Source organism: Papio anubis, chromosome 1 (assembly GCF_008728515.1).
Source record: "Papio anubis isolate 15944 chromosome 1, Panubis1.0, whole genome shotgun sequence".
In the NCBI taxonomy this organism is placed as follows: domain Eukaryota; kingdom Metazoa; phylum Chordata; class Mammalia; order Primates; family Cercopithecidae; genus Papio; species Papio anubis.
The window spans coordinates 199,278,624-199,297,359 of NC_044976.1; the positions used below are offsets into that span (position 1 = coordinate 199,278,624).

Here is an 18,736-nt window from a genome sequence, read left to right on the forward strand (position 1 = left end):
TTTACTTTCCTACTCAAAATGCATGGTAAGGTTAATTGAGTTCATAAATATTATTGATGGGGTAATAAAGAGTTTACCAGATGCACAACTCAGACCACAGAGGGGTCTTCCATATGTAGCACAAGTGGCAAGAAAGGCAAATGGGGGAAGTTTACTATATCATAATACATTATATATGTATATGCTTGCTATGTATATTACATATGTAGTAAGTCTATATAGTGCTTGCTACATGATTACTCTTTTATATATCTGCCTACTATATATATGCTTACTATATATTACATGTCTATGGTAAGCACTACGGTAGTTGTGTAGTAAGCACTATAATAATGTGTATATGTATGATAAACACTATATATATATATATATATGGCACTATTGTAAGCACTTTGCAACTATTCATCTATTCAGTTATCAATCTTCACAACAGACTATGAGTGGGTTCCATTATGATTCCATTTTAAGATGAGGAAATGGAGGCCCTGTGCCAGCTAGTTACATTTGCTCCCACAGATCCACTTGGCATACTCCCCACCTCTGGCATGCTCTTCACTCCAGGAGCCAGGTCTAGCTAGACCACACAGACAAGCTTCTGTGTTCAGCACTTTTGGTTGGGTTTAGCCAGTGAGGAGCCTCATCAGGAGAATGGAGGGAGAGAGGGGAGAGTGAGGACGTGCACCTGTTATCCTGGCTTCCTCCCTACAAGATGACGGTGACTGTCTGGGTTCCCTTACCTGAGGACATGACTGCTTTTAGAATAAGGCTCTGCAGTCTCTCTCTCCCTGTGTTCCTTCTAGCTCAGTGCTGGGGACCACTCTAACACTGCTGGCCCTGTGTCCCTGCACTGGCGCCTGTTTTCCCCACACTCCGCCCACATCTTTGAAATGATCATTTTATAAATAGTCCCTCCAGTGACCCTAATTTGGTGTTCCATCTGTTTCCTACTGAAACTCTGACTGATATGGCCACTATGGGGTTTAACTCATTTGCACGAGATCATCCAGCCAGGAAGGGACAGAGCTGGGGTCTGAACCCAGGCAGTCTGTCCTGGTGTCTGTGCTTCTAACTGCCGCCCGAACCTCTCTGTGGAAAGAGCACTGGTCAGGAACCAGCGTGCTGGTTTGTGCTCTTCTGCCAACTGGCCACGCAGCTTTGGGCAAATAATGAGATCTCGGTTTCTGTTTCTCAGGCATACAATGAGGTGGTTGCAGTTCCTTTTTGTTCTAACACATGGCTTCCCAAATTCCAGCTGTAAGTCAGTCTCTTGCAGCCCTGCATTTCCTAGGGCCTTTCTTTGCTATTAGTTGTCACTGTGAAAGCACAAGTTACACTTAACTCTCTAAAACAACTGAGGACACAATTTGCAGGGGCAGTGTTGTACTAAATAAAGCTGTGCTCCATTGTGAAGGTGTTCCGCCTCAGGAAACTGCTCCTTTCTCATTCGAGTTCAAATGTGGTCCCAATTTGCTTGTCTTGTTTATTTATGTCCCTTCCCTCTGAACTCCATTTAATTAAATAACCAAAAAAAAAAAAAAAGCTGTATTCACTGTGAGTTGCCGTCTTCATTCAAAAAAATGCTGAGCGCACCAAAAGCCAGCAAAGTTCTTGTTTTTGCAACTCAGTGAAGCCTGCTTTCTTTTTCATGAGCACCAAATGACTGCATGCATGCCAACCACGGAAATTAGGATTTGGTTTTGGTTGGCAAAAACGATCATTGACCTGAATCAAATGTCGGTTTTACTCTAGGGGCAAGAATTTTGTGATTGAAGAATACTGTTCAGGGGTAAGTTCTGCCCAGCAGTTCCCCAGGGAGCTGGGCACAGTGGGTTGGAGCAAATAGAAAGAGTGAGGGAGGCTTGAATGGGACTAAAGGGGACACAGCGTTGGGGCACACCACATGGGAGATGGGGAACACAGCTTGGAGAGATCTTCTGGATGCAACCACCACAAAGGAGGATAACTCACAAGTAATCCTGCGGCTGCCACCCCTATCCTAACACCAAGGCAGAGGAAGGCTGAGAGACACAGGATTTATAGCATTTATTTAATGTGAAAAATGTTGGAGGGTCTTAGTGGACCACAAGTTCACGAAGTTGGTGATCCTTCAAGACAAAGAGGTCAAGGGTCCAAAAACTTAATGTTTTAATCCAAAGTTATAAAACTTGGGCAAAGCCACGGCTCAAACTCAGACTTTCTTTCTGTAAAGTCCATGCTCATTCCTTTATACTGTAGGTTCCCAGACCTGGAGAATCGAAAATATGTGTAGATTCTCAGACCCCATTCCTGACCTCCTGAATCAGAAAATTCACAAGGGTAGCTTAGGAATCAATATTTTTGCTTTGGAATGCATCAAAAGGATACAATGTTGGGATTAGCACCTAAATAACCAGGGAATGGGCGGAGTACATGGGGCCCCAGTGGAAACTAGAGTGGCCATTAGTTGATAATGGCCAAAACTGAGTGATGAGCATATCAGGTTAATTTCACTATTTTCTCTACTTAATAGGCATCACGGGAGGGACTGAGTAAAGTGTCTCTAAAAGGGACATAAGTGTTATCTTTTTCCCAAACAGTCAGCAGAGCTGTAGCCATCAAGCATTATGCAATGTGGGAAGCAAAGTGCTGGAAGAATCTTGAAAAGCTGAATCTCCCTGCTGCATGCTGGCATCATCACCATAACCATTGTCTTCACGAGGATCATCTGTTTGGGGCAGGATTTGCTCTTCTCCTGGGCTTATACTAAATAACCAGCAGAGGGAAACACACAAGAAAGTTTGGCACATTGGATGTTTTCTCAGGCTCAGCACAACCAGCTCCACCTGCTCAACGTCACACGAAGAGAGTCAACACTGCAGCACCGGACACAGGCAGGGGCCAGCCACCCTGGTGTTGGCAAGCAGCCCACGCAGGAGACAGAACTCCAGGTCAGCCTGGCAGTTCACATCATGTGCGGGCACAGCGGGTAGCAGTGGCAGCAGGGCGCACGAACACGCTGGCTTTGGGGAGATGAAGACCTAGCACCAAGTCTGATTTGGTCATTGCTGTGGGCAGGTTGTCAAATCTCTGGGATCCTCTGTTTTCTTATCTGTAAAATGAAAATAATAATACAGTTGAGCATCCCTACTCTGGAAATCCAAATCCAAAATGCTGCAAAATCCAAAACTTTTTGAGCATCAACATGACACTACCAGTGGAAAATTCCAACCTGGCTTCATGCGACAGGTTACAGTCACAACTTTGTTTCATGCACTAAAGTATTTAACATATTACACAACATTAACAAAATCACTTTTGGGCTGTGTGCTGCATATGAGGTGTATACGAAACATAAATGAATTTCATGTTTAGACTTCAGTCCCATTCCCAAGATACCTCATTATGTATATGCAAATATTCCAAAATCTGAAAAAAATACAAAACACTCGTGGACCCAAGGATGTCAGACAAGGGATATTCCACCTGTAATACTGCTGGGGTCCTGGCTTGGGAGGATTTCTGGAGGTGGTGCGTGGGAAGCATTTAGCAGAGGGTCTCATGCATGAGGAATGGGAGTTATTCTTCTTATGGAATCTGCTCTCTGGCTCTCCAGCTTCCTTGGAGCAGAGGCTGCCCAGTCTCTGCCTGCAGCCCTGTCTTCCACTTCAATGTGCTCCAGCTTCAGTGTGCTCCAGCGGACTCTGGGGCCCAGAGCTGCATCTCTTTGCCTGAAGCCTTTCTCTGTAGCTACAGAAGGTCATTCTACCCCCAGGCAAGGCAGTCCAGGAGGAGAATTCATGACAGAAGCAGTCTTTGAATCCTGCATGGCAACACTGAAGCCTCTCCCACCCACAAGGTGTGTGTTTTCTGCAAGCTCCCAGCTCCCTGTGGCATTAGGCTCCCATTACCCACAGCCATGGCTGCTGTGATAACACACCCTGTAAAGACCGCATCCCCTTTCCTGTCTCATTTCACTACTCCCCTAATGATGTTTTCCTTCACCTCCCAAAGAAGCAACATGTGCTTGAGCCTTTTCCCAGGGATCGCTTCTGGGGGTAACTCAAACTAAGGCACTGCCCCCTACCCTCCACGTTCTCCTGATTTCTTCAGTATCTCAGGCTCCTCACTCAAGCTGACTTCAGATCTCATGTCTCCCTCCTCCTGTCCTTTTGGTGGTGGCCGCTGTGTGCCATGGCCAGATATCCAGTGGAAGCCCCTCATCATAGCTGTGGTGGATGTGAACTGCGTGCCCCTGCCTTAGGTGCAGCCTGAGTGGGGTCCCACTCCACAGTCTAAAGCCTCTGAGGTGCTCCCCTGCATTCCTGCAGGTAGGCTGTGTTTCTTGAAGAAATGCAGAATATGCTTCTTTCCCTCAGCTCTGTCATCTGGATCCTAAAGCAGCCCACAAAGCAGTCACTTGGACCCATCCCAGACCAGCCCTACAGTCTCCTGTGGTGCCAGTTGGCTCAACAACACATCTTTATTTGCCCCATCCACCTCCCAAATAAATCACTGTGCTCAAATCTTTGCCTTGGGGTCTGCTTTGGGGGCTCCCCAAACTGAGACAGCTGGTGTTTGAAGCAGTCTTGGTAGCAGAGTTTCGTAGGATTCTGCTCTTGGATCTTTTGCTGCTCAGAGGGCAACAAGGCCCCAGTTCTTGGTGGTAAGTGGGTGGTGATGACCCCTTGGCAAACATCATAACTGTTAAGAATGTCTTCACTTGGTGAATAAGCTACTGCAGCTCCACCCAGTAAGCAGCCGGCATGCCAAGGTGGATGCAGGTCTTTGGTATACTGCTCTCTGACACTGTGGCTAGGACTTCCCACCTACCATATTTCTGCCCTGCCAGTGGCTCCCAGTTAGGCTCTGGTGGGGTGGGGGGAGGGGGAATGGGAAGCTGGAGGAAAACTGGAGGCTAGACAAGAAAGAAGGGACATGCTCCTTCTCGCCTCCTCCCTTTGTCTGGTGTCAGGCTCATCCCAGCAATGATACACCACCTTTGCAGTTACAACACTTGGTTCCAGTAGCAACAATTGGTTCCAGTTAATGGCTTTGCCCAGACCAGCTTCATGGCACCCCTCAGGGATACAAGCACCAGTTAGCTGGTGCCCTCTACTTAGACAAAACTCTTTCCTGTGTGCCCCCCCAAGTACTGGGGTGATAGCTGCTTCCTGCCGTTACCACCTCTGTGATACCTCAATGAGGGTGGCCAGCAGTCCTGATCTGCCTGAGACTAAAGTTTTTCCCAGAGCACAGTGCTTTAAGTGCTAAAACTAGAACAGTCCTGGGCAAACTCGGTTGGTTGTTCACCCTATCTCAACGTGCCCATTTAGACCTGTCTGGTTCCTCAATTCTTGGTATTAAATTCTCTCTGTAAAAATAACTGATGTATTTTAAAACTCCTGTCTGGAGCCTGGTTGATACAGGAAGAAGTGCAGGTGCTAGAGGATGCACCAGCTTGTGCAATAATATCACTAGCATTTGAGAGCTATGGTGGTGACAGCACATACAAGTGCGGTGGAGATGACTGAGGATTGTTAGGTGCATCAATGCCCTGAAGGGGGAAAATAGCCCAGCATGAGTCAACTAACAATCAAAGAAAGCACAAAATTAGAAGCCAGAAAACCTCTATGGCAGCATGTAACACCTACAGCCAGTCCTAATGCACTGCCAAGAGAGTGCTTTACAGCTTGCAAACAATGATGACCTTCTGTTAATGCCAGAACTGCCTTGGCGGCAGAAAGGGTAGAATGTCTAGCAAGGTAGGCATACAAAAATAGATTTATTATGTAAGACCAGAGAATCTACCAATTAACCAGGCTCTGTAACTGTATGGCACAGCCTGCCGAAAATTAAGCTTATGATCTGATAAAAGAATAGCAAAGTCTGAATTTATGGCTCCAGCAAATGTTCTATGCCAAAGTCAAGCAGCTGATAAGGAGGAGGGGACCTGAGGACCTGAAATGAGGACTTTCAGGTAGATATGCTTCAGAACCTTCAATCCTCAGATTCCCTGGGACTCTCTGGGCTTGCAGAAGTGGCCCACTTCCCTTGTAGAGAGAAAAGCCTTCCCTTATCCCAAGACCACACAAAGTCCTCACTCAAGGCAGAGGCTTTCTGAGATGATGAGTGCCCTTCTCAAGATTTCCTCCATCAGCCCTCACAGCTTCTAGACCAGGGGTCAGCAGACTTCTTTTGTAAAGAGACAGCAAAAAATTTAGGCTTTGTGGTTTGTACAGTGTTTGCCATAATGATTCAACTCTTCCAGTGTATCACAAAGGCAGCATAGACAATATGTAAATGAATGGGTCTTTCGATAAAACTTTATTTACAAAAACAGACAATATTTGACACATGGGCCATAGTTTGCCAATCCCTGTTTAGGCCAATAATTGGTACATACCTCAGAATGTTAGATGAGAGAAGTACTGTCATTGTTTCAGAAAGGGATGTAGCATCTAGCTAATATGTACCAACATGACCCTGGAAGACATGTTTGGGGCTGCATTTTGAGTATGCTGGACTGAAGGAGAGTTTATGGATATGTGGGCTATGTCCTGTGGCTCAGGATGCAGTATCCTGGCAAGAACACCTAAAACCAGTTCTAATGCACTGCCAAGATAGTGCCTTACAGCTTGCAAGCAATAATGACCTCTTGTTAATGTCAGAGCTGCCTTGGCAGCAGAAAGGGTAGAATGTCTAGCGAGGTAGGCATACAAAAATAGATTTATTGTGTAAGACCAGAGAATCTGCCAATTAACCAGGCTCTGGGAGAGCCCAGAGGGTTTGCTCTCCATTAGCAATATAAGGAATATGTCAGTTAGGGGGCCATCCACATTGTTGAGAAACTTCTGGTGATTGACCTTTCTAGGCTGCTATGGGTCTGGGCTCCCTCTTAGTGTCATTGGGTATGATGGGATTCAAGAACAGCACAGCACAGTTGGCAGCACTTACCCATCAAAGGCAAAGTAGACAAATGATTGTAACAGCAGCAAAGTTAGAAGGACAATCTGGGCTCTTATCTGCAGGAATCAGGGAGTAGCAACTAATAGACTGTGGTGTTCCTAGCAGTGAGACTGGAACATATTGTTTGAACTATGTAACTAAAGATCAAAAGCTGATGAGCAGAAGACTGATGTCAGCTGTTGCAGTGAAAAATCTTGATCTTTTGCCCAGTTTCCAGACCTAAGCCACTTGTTAGACCCAGAGGCTGTATTGAAAGGGAGGCTGGGTACCCCTGAGAAATGACCTTGTATTGCCACATTAAGCATACACAGTAGTGATACCCCCTATCTATTACCAAAAAGATCTATGGGCATTTCTCCTGAGGACTCAGATCTTTGAAGAGCTGTGGACACAAGATCTGAGCTGAAGCTGATACCATGGGACTAGTGCCATCACAACACCCTCTGTTGATGTGAGGAAAGTCCTGGCTTCAAATCTGTCTCCTAGTGAGGCCAATGGACCTATGCCCTAGCTGCTATTCATTTTCCTGGTCTCTGAGTTCATAATCAAAATAGACATACTTAACAGTGGGAGAACCTGTTATAAAATAAGAGCCATGATGCTATGAAATGCCTAGTGGATGTTCTAAAAAATTCCTCACCCCAGCCAAGATAGAAAATGAGAAATACTGTCTCTTTCTGGATTAAAATGCCACCCTCCAAGGCTCAAGGAAGGCAGACATTATGATGGTCCCCATCATATCCCTAAATAATTTACTAGTCCCATCACGCAAAAATGAGATGGCGCATTGCAGATGAAGATGGACTACTGACAAATTAACCAAGTGGTAGCCACAATTACAAGTGCTGGAATAGATCAACACAACGTCTATCACTAAGTATAATAATCTGCCAGATGCATTCTCTCTCTCTCTCTCTCTCTCTCTCTGAGATAAGAGTGTCACTCTGTAGCCCAGGCTGAAGTGCACTAGCATGATCTTGGTTCACTGCAACCTCTGCCTCCTGGGTTCAAGCAATTCTCGTGCCTCAGCCACCAGAGTAGCTGGGATTACAGGCACGTGCCACCATGTCTGGCTGATTTTTGTATTTTTAATAGAGACGGGGTTTCATCATGTTGGCCAGATTGGTCTTGAACTCCTGACCTCAGATGATCTACCCACCTCGGCCTCCCAACGTGCTGGGATTACAGGCATGAGCCACCAGGCCCAGCCATAGCAGATGCATTTTCTTAAATTTCTATTAGGAGAGAGGATCAGAAGCAACTTGCCTTTACTAGGAATAGAAAACAACATACATTCACAGCATTGGCCTAGAGCTCTGTGAATTTCCTATTGTTTGTCAAAGTATAATTCAAAGGAGTTTGGTTGTCTAGATATTCTGCAGAACATTCTGTTAGTCCACCATATTGAGGACATCATGGTAAGCAAACCCAGTTAACAGGAAATTTAAGTATTCTGAATACCCTGGTAGGATTTATATGCATCAGAGCATAGGAGATACACTCTAAAATATTCAGGGACCTGCTACTGTGGCAGTTGTTAGAGGGCCAACGATTTGGGGCATTTCAGGATAGCCCCTCCAAGCTGTAAGACAAAGGCATAACACTTATTAGAACACTTCAGATTTTGAAGATAGCATATACCACACTGAGAAATACTATTCCAACTCATTTACTGGCTTCTAGTTTTGAATGGAACCCAGAGAATCTAAAACCTTTCCTTCCTCAGTGAATCGACACCTTTATCATCATGTAATGTTACTCTTGATCCCTCATATTAATTCTTTGTTCCAGAGTCTACTTTGTCTGATACTAACAAAGGTACTCCAATATTCTTCTGATTGGTGATTTCATAATATATCATTTTCCATGCTTTTACTTTTAAATTTTTTCTTTATATTAAAAGTATATTTCTTGTAAACAGCATAGTTTTTTTAAAAAAAATTCAATATGACAATCTCTGCCTTTTAATTTGTGTGTTTAGACCATTTACATGTGATATATGTATCATATGGTTTGTATCAGTACAAATATTTATAATGGTAGATTTAAATCTACCACTTTGCTAGTTGTTTTCTATTAAACTCACATGTTTTTCATGGCCTTTTTCTTCTTTTTCTACCTGCTTTTCAGATTGAGCATTCTATGTTTTCATTTTAGCTCTATACTCAGTTTATTAGTTATACTATTCTTTTTATTTTTAGTTGCTTTAGAGTTTACTGTATACATATTTGATTTATTACAGTCTAACTTCAAATATTATGCCGTTTCACAAAGTTCTTGTAAAGCAAGAACTTTACAAAGTATACTCCCATATGTTTTATTATTGTTGTCTTAAACTCTAGAGTAGAGTACTTTGTGAGCCTTTTTGCTTTAGGCCAGTGATAGGCACACTGATTTGTGATTGTGCCTATTCCAGCCTGCCACTGGTTATTGTAAATAAAGTTTTATTGGAATATAGCCATTTACTTACATGGCAGCCTTCAGGCTACAATGGCAGAGTTGAATGGTTGCACTAGAGACCACGGGCCCACAAAGCCTAAGATATCTGCTATGTGGTCCTCTGTAGAAAGAAAGTTTATTAATCCCTGCAAATAGTCAACTATTTTTAAGGTAATTAATAATAGGCAAAAATGACCTTTATATTCACCATTTCTGAAGTTCATTTCTTTGTGTAGATCTAAGTTTCTGATTGGCATCATACTCCTGTCTGAAAAACTTCCTTTAATATTTCTTACAGGCTGGGCGCGGTGGCTCACGCCTGTAATCTCAGCACTTTGGGAGGCCGAGACGGGTGGATCACGAGGTCAGGAGATCGAGACCATCCTGGCTAACACAGTGAAACCCCGTCTGTACTAAAAATACAAAAAATTAGCCGGGTGCGGTGGTGGGCACCTGTAGTCCCAGCTACACAGGAGGCTGAGGCAAGAGAATGGCGTGAACCCGGGAGGTGGAGCTTGCAGTGAGCGGAGATTGTGCCACTGCACTCCAGCCTGGGCGACAGAGTGAGACTCCGTCTCAAAAAAAAAAAAAAAATATATATATAAATATAATAATAATATATATATACACACACACACACACAAATATCTTACAGATGAGGGCTGCCAACAATGAGTTCTCTAAGCATTTATTTGCCTGAAAAAGTCTTTATTTCACCTCCATTTAAAAATGTATATTTGTTAGGTGTGGAAATCTCTACTAACAGAAAATGTCTATCAAGACTTTAAAAGCCTTCCCTTGCCTTCTGGTTTCCACTGTTTCTGGCCTCTTCCAATCAACTGGCATTTTAGCTGACTTTGCCTTACCTGCTTGTAAGGTGTCTGTGCTGGTCTCCCCTGCTCTGACACTGATGAGCCTGCCCTCATGCTTCCTGTCTTTGGAGGGGCTTGTCCTTCTTTGGAATTCTAGTTGCTTAGTTGCCCAGTGAGGTCAGTCCTCTGATGAGTTCAAGGAATGTTATTATTTTCTATTTTATTTGTCATATTCTTATTGTTAGAGTAGAGGTGATACACTTTCTAACTCTCTACATAGACATGGAAATCAATCTAAGATTTTTAAGAAAATAATTTAAGGCAGTGTTAAACAGTTTGGTCCCAATACAAACTGAGTTATTTAACTCATTCAAACATTTAAAATAGGATTTATAAATTTAATACATTTTATTTTCTTGTTTAGTTACTTCAATTGCCTGATGGCTAAACCAAACCTTTCCAGATTTCTTAGGTAATTTTCATAAAGTTAATGGATTACAATTATAAACAATGAATCCAGGTCTTTCTGAATGTTCCCATACTATTTATAAGCTTAATTTCAAATTAAAAATCATGAGTTTAAATCACTTAATTTTAATATGAACCACAAAGTTGGTCTATTACTTGTATAGCCCCAAATTTCTTAAGTACTTCAAGAACATAGATACCAGAAATGAATAAAATACTTATGTCAAGAATTGTAGAGCCTGAGAGTTCACTCTGCTTTCCAACTAACAAGTTTCATTGATGCTGGCAAAAGACACGAGATCCTGGATCAGAGACAAAGAACTTTGTTGCCTCAATAGTAGTAGACAGAGTATCAGTATTTACACCAGTTCCTCAAGTCCCAGTTCTCATAAGGTGATATGAAGAGCCCGGGGACATCTTTACACACAATGAGTTACAGGAGAGGAACCCCGAACTTAGAGATCTGGAATCTTTTATAATGGGCAGTAAGTCCACTTGACCTTTGCATTGGAGGCAGATGTTATCTTTATTATATCAGACAACAAACCAACCTGCCCTTTGTTCTTGAAGGGCACCATCTCTGTCTTCCAAAGCTGCTCAGAAAAACACCCTCTGCTCACAAGACGTGCAGAAATATGAGAGACCCATGGAAAATTGTGTCTCAACACCATAACCACGAAATAATGTTACTATGAGTTGATTCCTCTTAAGTATTCTAAATTCTAATCCAGTGTTTGAAAGGTGTTCTCCTACTAAGAAAACGGTTGTCATTTCAAACAACTTTTGGATTATCTTCTCACACAACTTTTGTGGTTGTCCGTCCTAGCTGAGGAGTTTTTAAGACCAGTGGATTTCTGACTGGAATTTTGTCTTGCTTCTTGTTAGTAACCTTGACTGCCAGGCTGATCCAGTTTTACAGTCACTCTGCTAACATTCTCCAAACAGGGTGTTCTTCCTGCCTGTGTCACCTACTCTTAATGTTATACAGGATCTCATTCTGCGGATCTCCAGCTTGGCTGCCACACTCTGTGATTGGGTTCGGCACAGCTATTTACTTCTTTCTTCTATTTCAAGTTCTTTTCACACCATCCCTATCTTTTAGACCACAAACCTCGCAGTTATGTCTAACCTTACAGGCTCAACTGTTAAGAATATTTGATTCGATTCTTTCGTGGGATAAAAGAGGGTATCTTCTCACTTAGTTCTCTCTTTCAGTTCTAGAAAGTGCTAAGCATACCAATTTGGCTGAGGGAAAGAGGAAATTCTTCCTGTGAAGGTCTCTGTCTCAGAGACATAACCATTATGGCAGCATCCCAGGTGCTGTGGCTGGGAGTTGGGTGATTCTGTCCACTCCGGAAGAACTATGGGCCCCTGGAAGGTGCTTCTCCTCAGCCTGCTGTGCACATCAGCGGCAGCCCCACCCCCACCCCAGGAGGACCACCTGCCATGGAGGCTGAGTCCGGCCAGGAGTCCAACCAGCTCCTGGATGTTTACCTTTACAGCACCAAGGCAGCTCCTAGGGAGAGGCAAGCTCTGACTCCACCCAGACCCATTCCCCAGGTTCCTCCTTCTTCCCTCCAGCGGATCATTAATCTCGCAGGACACACGCTGCACGCTAATTGCGCTCGTAATGGGAAATGAGTCAGAGAGAAGGGTCACCACTGTGGTGACATGGATTTACCTTTTTATAGGCACATGGTTTTAATGGGAATGTGAGAAGGAATCACTGCTCTAAGGCAGCCTCTGGTATGACTAGCTTGAAACAACCAAGACTTCTCCCCATTTCAAATTGTAAATTAATTATAGCCTAAGCTTAGCATCTCAGTCAGCCTTCATTATCCATTCAGTTTGAAGGCCATTACGGACCACAGAGCATCCGGCTCCACCAGACAGCGGCACATCTGTACTCTCAACTCACAGAGTAAAGCTTGAGCTGCTATCTCATTTCCCTCAGTTAATAGCAAAATAAAGAGTGCCCCGGGGGAAGGAGACCTGTCAATGGTAAGATAGGCTCACATCCGGGCTGGCAGGGTCTTACTTTCCTCACAGAGCTGCAGGAGGAAGGGGCGCCCTCACTGGGAGCTTTATTGGGGACTGCAGCTGAGCCTGAGCTCCAGGGCAATGTGGAGCAGTTCTGAGAAGTTGTCTCAGTTTCACAATTACTTCTTTGCCAGAATGCACATAAAACTGGGGTGCTCTTATTTCTGCTTTATGAGACGCCTTGTTGTGAAAAGGGTCTGGGATTCCAGGAATTGGAAAGCAAGTATTGTTGATGGGAACCAAGAGATTTGAGCTGTAGTCCTGTCCCCACTGCTCACTGACACCATCCTTGGATGAGTCACTCAATCTGTTAGTTTACTAATTCCTCAGAAGATGTAATTCTTCCTGCCTTGCCTGTATCTCAGGGTTGTTGTTGGAGTCTAATTAAATAATAGGTTAGTGAATAAGAATGCACTCTGTGAAGTACTGTCTTCCTTATTCTCAGCTGGAGTCCAGAGAGTTGGCTCTGTTTTTAGGACAAGACAGAGCTGGCTTGCTCAGGGATTGAGAACAAAGCTACCTGGGTTCTTGGTCTGAAACTATATTCAAGAGCTAGAAAGACTGGTCATGGCTTTCCACCTATGGAACCTATATTGTCTTAGAAGTGGAAGAAAAGGGGAGTCTTCCCTGCCTAGCTATGAGAGTATAGGTAAGCCACCTAAGTAAGCGAGTTTACCAAGGAAGGGAGTGCAATGAGAAAGAGAAGACAGTAGACTTGGGAGCAGGAAAGAAGAGAGATGGAAGCGAAGGACTGAAAGATAAGGGGCATCCAAGACTACATGGGGTTGGCTGTGTCCTCAAGCTGTGTCTGGAATCCCAATGCTTCTCACCTCTGCTGCCACCTTGCATAGCCATCGTCTGCAGAGGCTCCTGAGGGCTGTCCTGTCTCTCATCCCCAACATGTCCTACCATTTGTTTTTGACACAGAAGTCAGAGCAAGCAGCATTTAGACAGCCCAGCTCCTCTCAGAGCCCTCAGTAGCTCCTTATTCTACTCAGGGTAAAAGTCAAAGTATTGACAGAAGCCTGTGAGGTCATCCTCTCAGGACTTACCTTTTGCCACTCTCTCCCCTGCCACCTACCCAGTCATATGAGCTTCCAGGTTGATGCAGGCTGTTCTAGGCTGTTCCAGGCTGCTCCAGTTTGCTGCAGGCCATTCCAGGCTGCTTCAGGCTAGTCTAGGCTGTTCCAGGTTGTTCTAGACTGTTCCAGGCTTTTCTAGGCTGTTCCAGGCTGCTCCAGGCTGTTCTAGGTTGTTCTAGGCTGCTCCAGGCTGTTCTAGGTTGCTCCAGGTTGTTATAAGCTGTTCCAGGCTGCTTCAGGCTCTCCTAGGCTGCTCCAGCCTCTTCTAGACTGTTCCAGATTGTTCTAGGCTGTTCCATGCTGTTTTTAAGCTGCTCCTCAGTCAGTACCTTAGTCAGCAAACCAACTTTGCTTTTTCCCCCAAACCTCTGGTGATTCCCCAGGAATCATTCACATCTTTGTTCTGATGTCATTTTCACAATGAGTCTTCCCATGAAGACCACTGCAAACTCCCCAGCTCTCTACCTGCCTATCAATTCCTCTTACTTGTCTTTCCCATAGCACTTAACACCATCTACAATGCCATATTTTTTATTCATTTGTTACATTTATTGTTTATTTTCTGTCAGATTCCTCCTCTCCTTACCCCTCCCAGCCCCTCACTCCCCCACCCTCACCCCTAGAATGGAAATTTTGTGAGGGCGGTGTTTTTTTCTGTCTGTTTCTTTTCACTGATGTATCCCAGGGACCCAGAACACTGCCGGGCACATGTTAATATTTGTGCAGAGTGAATAATTTTGTGGAAGGTAAGGGTGGAGACTGTCTCAAGAAAGAGAGAGAATTTAACAGTGTCCACACTTCCAAATGCTTCAGAGAGATCAAGGTGAGAGCTGAGATTAGATGGCCAACGTGCACCTTAAAAACTGCAATATCAGTAGCATATTTGGACGGAACAGATTGTGGGGATGATGAGGCGAATAAATGGAAAAATGAATAAATGCAAGTGCAGGCAAGATAAATGTTGACAACTCATCTAGGAAATGCAAGAGCGAAGGACTGTGAGTAATTTGAATGCTAATGTCTCCAAGGAGGGGGATGTTACTTATCCAGCCTTGATCTAGCAATGATTTAGGGAGCGCTGTCTTACAGACCACAGCCCAGGGATGTCACCTAAGGTTTTTCTAGGTTAGCAAGGAACACAGGCTTGGAACTCTTCATCACAACACATACTGTGCTATAAATGGTATACTGTAGTAGAGCCATATTCATATTTATATTAAACGTTTTTAGGACATAGACCCCTTTAAGAACCTGATAAAGCGATCCGTTGTTTTCTCCTCAGATGAAAACATACAGGTGCTCATGTACGAAATTCCACACAACATTTTAGGAATTCACAGATCCTTGAGGCCAGCGGGTGGATCCCTGGGGCTCTCTATGGAAGGGATTTTCAAAAAAGTATTGGAAGAGGCAAATAAATAGCAGGTCTGTCCTGGGGGAAGGAGGAAGCCTCTGGAGAAGGGGGCGGCTGAGCTGGGACTTGGAGGACAAGCAAAACTTGCTTTCTCGACTCCAGCGTGGGCAGGGCATGGCATAGCCCGCTGAGCCCGTGGGCAGGACCCGGGGGATGAGAGCTGTTGAGTCTAACTGACCACTGTTCCTGAGTTTGCCCTTTCACTGATGGCTTCAGACTGAGAGTGGGCTGGGCTCCCTGAGATGGTGTGGATAAGTGACCTGAAGAGGGCTGGGCTCCAGCCAGCATCGCTGAAGAGGAATCGCCATGGAAGTAAATGGTTTTCATAATCTAACCAGATCTCTCAACAAGAAAGAGCCCTGGGTAGGACCGAGGTAGAGGTGTCTCTCCATGGGAGGGGTCCCTGCTGTGTGACCACATCTGTTTTGATTTGGCTCTCAGGCCATGTATTTATTTAACAGATGTGGCCTTTCGGTGGGTTCAGCATTTTACTCCCCTGGCAGTCACTGATTCAGAGAGGCTCAGCCGACTCTCTGTGTTTGTTTGGCTTTGAGGAATGGAAAACGTGGTTCTTTGTAACATCTCTCCCTTCAGCAGGTGGTCTGGGGGTGGAGGCAGGAATGGCCACCGCCTCACAAATAGCTGCTGGTCTTTTCCCATCTTTGTTCCTCTTTCTCAATACTCCACTGACAGCCACAGTCCCCTGAGGAGGAGTGAGAAGTTAGAACAATTGAGTTTCTCTGCTCCAGGCCTGTCGGCATCCAATAAGCCAACAACTCAACAACTCGACAACTCCGCCTGGCTCTACTTCAGCAGCTGCAAAAGGAGCTGCTGGCAGCGAGGACTACTGGAGCAGAGCTACTCAAGTGAAAGATTTAAATCCACTGGCAGATACTACTTTCTCCTTTCAGCAAGCAAATTCAGTGTGTGTGCACATGTGCCCATACTCTCCTTATAATTTGACTTCTGATCTTCCTATTTTAAATAAGAAGATTCAGGAGTTTTCTCATATGTGACATTAAAAAATAAATGGCCACAGAAATCATACCCACATTCCCTTTGCACTTTACAATTTTTAAAGTACTTTTATAACTGTGACTTCACAATGGCCCTGTAAAACAGCAAGGCTGGCATTATAATTACCCAATTTTAGAGATAAGCAAACTGAGATTCCTGGATGTAATTTGTCACCATAATATGACTTATAAAAACCCAACATATACTATTCTGAAGCTATTCTCATGTAATCTAAGTCATGCAGTTTGAGGAAAGGGTTCATCTTTGCCTATCCAGTTGAGGTGCTTCATCTTCAAAATCAGAAAGTTCCTTACTATAGAAACTCATTGATTTTCAACTGTTCTGAAATAGAAGTTGAGGTCAAACTGCATCCCCAGATTAATCAAGTAAAGAATATTAGTAGCTAATATTTATTTTGAACTTCTACTATATGTTAGATACTAGTTAATTAACATACTCACTTGATCCTCATAGCAGCCTTGTTATATATATATATGTTTTACTAATGAAAGAAAGCTACAAAAAGTTTAAGTAATTTGCATAAGGACAGGCAGAATCCATATTTAAACCCAAGGAGTTTGAATTCAGAATCCAAGAGAGCTAAGTAGTTGGGTTGATAAGACAAACCAATAATTCAGAATGGTAGGACTAAGAATAATCTATCCTGTACTTAGGGGCCAGGCGTGGTGGCTATCATCTATAATCTGAGGCTGAGGCTGGAGGATGACTTGAAGCCAGGAGTTTGCCATCAGCTTAGGCAAAGACAGCGAGACTCCATTTCAGCAAAAAAATTAAAAAATTAGCCAGGCATGGTGGCATGTGCCTGTCATCTCAGCTACTTAGGCGGCTGAGGCAGGAGGGTTGCTTGAGCCCAAGAGTTCAAGGCTGCAGTAAGCTGCGATTGTGCCACCGCACTCCAGCGTGGGTGACCGTGCAAGACCCTCTCTTTTAAAAAAAGATCTGTTCTATTCAAGTCTTGCAGATTAATAAAAGGTTTGATTCCCACAAAGTTAAAACAATTTTAAATCTGGATATACCAAATAGCTTCAAAGTGTACAAAGTAAAATTTGACTGAACTAACCACAAGACAATAGACAAATTCACAATTATAATGGAAGATTTTCATTCAGCTCTCTCAGTGATTGGTAGAAAAAAAGATTAGTAAAGAGATAGAAGTGCCCAAAACAAGGAATAAACTTAACCAAATTAATATGTGTATATGTGTACACACATAAAGCAGTCTCCTCAATAACAACTCTTCAAAATACAAAAATTTATACCATGTGCTAGATTTTTCATAGTAAGCGTGAACAAATTTTAAAGGACTGAAATAATACAGGGTATGTTCTTTGATGACAAGCTAATTAAGCTATAAATAAATAACGGAAAAGATAAATAGAAAATTCTCATTAGTTTGGAAATAAATAAATATACTTCTAAATATTCTATGCGTCAAAGAAGAAATCACAATAGAAATATGTGAACTGGATGACATTACAGATAGAAGCTTATGAAATGTACTTAAATCATGCATGGAAGGAAACAGTAGCTATAAATGCATATATTATAAAAGATAATGTTGAAAATTAATAAGCTGATATCACCAGAAGTTATAACATAAACAGCAAATTAAATCCAAGGAAATTAGAAAAATCGAATATTTAGATGAGAGCAAAAATTAAAAACACAAAAAATATGTATAAAATAGAGAAAGTCACCAAAGCCAAGAGGTGGTTCTTTGAAAAGCCTAATAAAATTGAATAAGTTAAAAAAAAAAAAAACCTTAAATAACCAATATCAAAAATGAAAAAGGCAACATTACTGCTGATTCTGTTATTAAAAATTAAAAGATAACATTAGAATATTATGAACAGTTTTATGCCAAAAGTTAAAAATTTAGAGGAAATGAACAAATTAATTAAAAATAAAACTTACCAAAGATGAAGAAGACAATTTTAATGTTCCCGTATCTACTAAAGAAATTGATTTTTTGAATGCAAAACCTTCCACCTTCCCTAGGAGATCTATTTCTATTCAGTCTGTAGAAAGCCACAAGAGAATGTCACTCCTACCATAACAGTGAGAAAAAGGCAGGTCATCTGCAAAATGATAACTTTTTGAGCCCATCAAAGAGCTGAGTTTTTCAGGAAAACAGGTAGAATGAATTCCAAAGAGTGTTGAGCCCCTTTAAGGAGAGATAGTTCAAACAAACTGTTTCACTTTCAGCAGAATCCAAAAGCTGCCATCAGTGGATAAGAAGAAAGCAGAAACTTTTAACAAATTCATAAAGGCCAAGTGTAGACTATCATGACAGTGCAGAATAATCTGGAGTTCCACACTCAAGGGGAAGTCTGTACTGAAGCTCTTATCCATGAATCTCCACTGGATACACACAAGAAATATAGGGGGCAGGGCAGAAAACTAGAGACAGCCACACTTAGTGGTGCAGGCATGCCAGAAGTAATCAGCTGCTACTGGGGGACAGAAACAAAACCCTGTCCATTTCCCAGACTCTTGTC

The 18,736-nt window shown here is 43.1% G+C and overlaps 1 long non-coding RNA gene across 1 annotated transcript; it reads right to left on the reverse strand.

Moving 5' to 3' along the window:
• Positions 1-2,028: 2,028 nt before the first annotated feature.
• Positions 2,029-16,958, reverse strand: LOC108583673. Its single transcript, XR_001898497.3, has 2 exons — positions 10,251-16,958; positions 2,029-3,088 (listed from the first exon to the last, which is right to left on the reverse strand). It is a non-coding gene; the product is annotated as an uncharacterized LOC108583673 (long non-coding RNA).
• Positions 16,959-18,736: the final 1,778 nt, after the last annotated feature.